Raw genomic sequence first — 3,791 nt, forward strand, 5'->3', positions numbered from 1 at the left:
AAATGGCAAAAAAAACTTTGCTCGAGTTGTCGTCTATCCCGTCTGGTAAAAAGAGTGTCCTGGATCTCAAAGCTCTATGAGATCTACTGCTCGGGTTAATAAACCGGCGTGGTGCCGAGATGGAGAGAGCGGGCAGCGGGGTGACAGCGGCCAGTGGGAAGAGAGGGGACAGGAGAGAGACAGCGGATGTTGGCCAGGATGTAGATATATATTATATATATATATATATATATATATATATATATATATTAGGGATGCAACAATACAGTTGACCCACGGTTCAATACGTACCGCGGTTTTTACCCATGGTGTTCGGTTCGGATGGCTTGGCAAATTAAAGTTTTTTTTTCCATTATTCTTTGTTTAGGTGACGGGAACAGTAAGTATGTTAAGAAGAAAAAACTGGTTTTAGTTGCAATTCTCTTTATTTTACTTAAATGCAAAAATCAACTAACACAATGAAAGTGTACTGAAAATAGTGAGGTATAAAAATTAGCGCTTGTATGACTATTACAGGAGACGGGTTTGGACGGCGCTCTTCATTTCCCAATCCGCTATGTAATGACCAGTCACTGTGAGATAACTCTGTTACCCCCGAGCTCCAGCTATCTGTTATGAGAGCAAGACTTTGTGCTTTAACCAAAGCGTTTTCAATTTTTGCGCACGTTTTTTCGTAGAGGTCGGGAAAAAAGGCTCCCGCTTCCACACAGTGATATCGCGGGGTGATGAAGCTGCAGATGTGTGGTCATGTTGGAAGTATTTCCATGTCCGTATCTAACTCATGTGTAACACTGCTTAAACACAGTCATTTTTTGTTTACTGTTTTTGTTTCATCGGCATCATGGTCAACAACAAATGTTCCCACACCACAGATTTGAATCACAGCGCTGCTCCTCGTGTTTCTGTCTCACTTCACCGCTCTCCAGGATTAGAGTGAAACCTGACACCAGCATCACAAGCTTGGTCACCGCCCCTAACTTTAGCACTCACTGACTGGATATTTACTGGCAGGGAGGCGTGTCTGTCTCAGCACGTAGACATACAGTGCAGGCAAACGCAAACAGTGTGTTTTGCATTATATATAAAATCAAATACCAGATTTAAAACACATTTAACTGTGAAATGAAATATAACTGAAACATAAATAGTGCAAGAGTAAAAATCACATTTGAAAGTAAAAATAGCATTGGAACTCAGTCCTGAAGAGTTCAAACACTGAAAATTGTAAAGAAAAACTAACAAACAAACCAAAACAAACAAACAAACAAAAAAACCAGTGAATCAAATTTGAGTGCAAAAAGGCACTGGAACAGTCTTCAAACAGCAGCAATATTCGTGAACACTTTGGCGTAGCCTTTCAACATTAATAAACACATCACTGCTCCTTTCACCTCATTCGCTCCTGTCGCCCTCCATTCCCATCTGGTGCATTTTGAAGCCATTTTGTTATTCTTGACTCAATTTCTTGGTCAGTGGCATCACAAGTTAGGCGATTACGTCGCACAGCAGCTAAAACAAAGACACAAGCAATTTTTCAAAAATCTGATATAGGCTAGAAATTTCATATTTGGCCATCAAGGCATGCAGTGTTAATCCAGCCATATAAAATGTATGGTCAAAGTGAGTCTGTGAGGGAGTCAATAAGTCTCAAGACAAACTTACCAATCAGAACATCTTTTATCTGCAGCTGCTGGAAGCCAATCTTTCCATTTATACCTCGCATGTTGATATTCTTGGCCAGAGAGTGTGTAATGGTTGCACCCATTACTCACTTTACACACTAACATCTCCCCCACCTTTAAGAGCCAGTGCATTTATCTGTGAATTGACATTTCCTTGTTAGTTGATTAGCAGTACAAAATGCTCCAACCCTAAACTAATATGTTTGAAATTGTTCAGAAAATCTGAACTGGTCTGATATTCTGAACAACAATTAAATGAATGCCCATTTGAGGTTAGCAGAAGTTGTGGATAGCACAAAGGTGACTGGGCCACTTCAGCCTATGATCACATGCTGAAGTCGCTTCTCATACAGTAACAATAAACAACTGAAACACCATGACAGCCCATGTGAACAAACAAAAATAAATCTATCATTTTCCATGGCCTTGAAATTCCATTTGGGATTTTCATGACTTTTCCAGGTTCCATTTTTCTATTGTACAACCCAACAACATTATTTAAAGTCTATATTATAAAGAACAGGGATAGCATTAGACAGTTTTTTCTCCTCAATATAAACTGACACCAGTTGGTTTTTGAGGTCAGGACTATGTCTGAGCCAGTCCGTTGAAAACCTGAAGGAGTGGCTATCAGCTACTGGTAACAAATTTGGTTCAACACCTGTCTTCTTCAACTACAGATTTCAATCCCTGGACAGTTGTAAAAATGATTTTCATTTGGTCCATCATCTCTGGATTTGTGAGAATATTTCACAGGAGTGCTTGGAAGAAATACATTTTTGCAGATAAGTAAACAAACCCATCAGAAGACCACATTCTACGAATGCAATAAAATGCTCACATGTATGAAGACTGGCCGTGCTTATCAAATGATGTAGCTCGGAAGAAACGGTCTGTCTTTGGTGCAGGCCAAGGGACGCGCGGTCGCTCCGGTGCGGGCCAAGGGACGCGCGGCCTCTCTGTTCCAGGTCAGGAGTATGGTGTACTCTGCAGGTAGCACGATTAGCATTTGACTCTCTTTTTGGTTCAGGAGATTCAAGAAGTGGAATACATTATTCAGGAATTAAGAATAATAAGAAATAAGGATTTCTAGTGCATTAGACAGTACATCTTGTTAGCAAAGAAACAGAGGAAAGCAGACTATATATACATACATACATATACATACATATATATATATACACTGCTTTCCTATATACTATATTCCTATATACTATAGTCTATATATATATATATATATATAGTGGTCCTCCAACTCAAGCCAACGAGAATATGGAGTCAAGCCGTGCAGGTCGTGTACGAGTCTATCGCGACATTTGTTTTGTTATCGCTTTACGGACAGTGCGCGTGCAGTTTTTATTCCCGCTTCACAGACGAAGCGGGAATAATTGGCGGGAAAAATACGCTAGCTACTTTGACTGTGTGTTATAACTCGACAATCCCGTCCAACTATCGTGGGAATGTGGGAATATTATATAATGAAATTATTATATAATATTAATATAATGTTCCTCCTTTCTATAGCCGGGCAACTATTGTTTAAACATCTAAACAGAATTCCAGCATAGAAGCTAACGATCTGTCCCACAGACTCCGGCCACCCAAAATACAAAAACCGTTTGCTCACTTCAGCGCTTCATTACCAGATATTGCACGGAGTGAGTGACGTTTCTCACAAAGCTTCTCTTCAACATTATATGAAACTCGGACAGTCCAGCTTCCCCGTTCAAATGAAATACAGTTTAAGCTACAACTTGTTTCTTTAAAATATTCTGTAAAGATTAATAATACCGTGTACTCACCTCTCTGTTCTCTCTGCTCAAAACAGCGTATCCGATTCAGATCGCACTTCGAAGTAGCAGGAGCCAATGAGAGCGTAGGAATCGGGATCACATGTTGAGCGGCGGCCAATGAGAGCGAAGAACAAGATCGGTTGGTTGTCGTCAGTGGTTTGAAGCGCTCGACACGGCGTATCGTCTCCGCCCATCACTACTTTTCAGAAAAAATAAAACAGAAATAAACGTTTTCTGTCAGTGTTGGAGCATGTGATGTGGTGTGAGTTTGAATGCACAAAATTGCAATAAACTCTGAAAGAGCTGAATTAGTGTG

General features: G+C 40.2%; 1 long non-coding RNA gene across 1 annotated transcript; it reads right to left on the reverse strand.

Annotated features, from left to right (window-relative positions):
- Positions 1 to 263: 263 nt before the first annotated feature.
- On the reverse strand, positions 264 to 3,542 carry LOC131344880 (uncharacterized). Its single transcript, XR_009203413.1, has 4 exons — positions 3,485 to 3,542; positions 2,524 to 2,669; positions 1,663 to 1,818; positions 264 to 1,509 (listed from the first exon to the last, which is right to left on the reverse strand). It is a non-coding gene; the product is annotated as an uncharacterized LOC131344880 (long non-coding RNA).
- Between the last annotated feature and the right edge of the window lie 249 nt (positions 3,543 to 3,791).

This window comes from Hemibagrus wyckioides, linkage group LG24 (assembly GCF_019097595.1).
Source record: "Hemibagrus wyckioides isolate EC202008001 linkage group LG24, SWU_Hwy_1.0, whole genome shotgun sequence".
NCBI lineage: Eukaryota > Metazoa > Chordata > Actinopteri > Siluriformes > Bagridae > Hemibagrus > Hemibagrus wyckioides.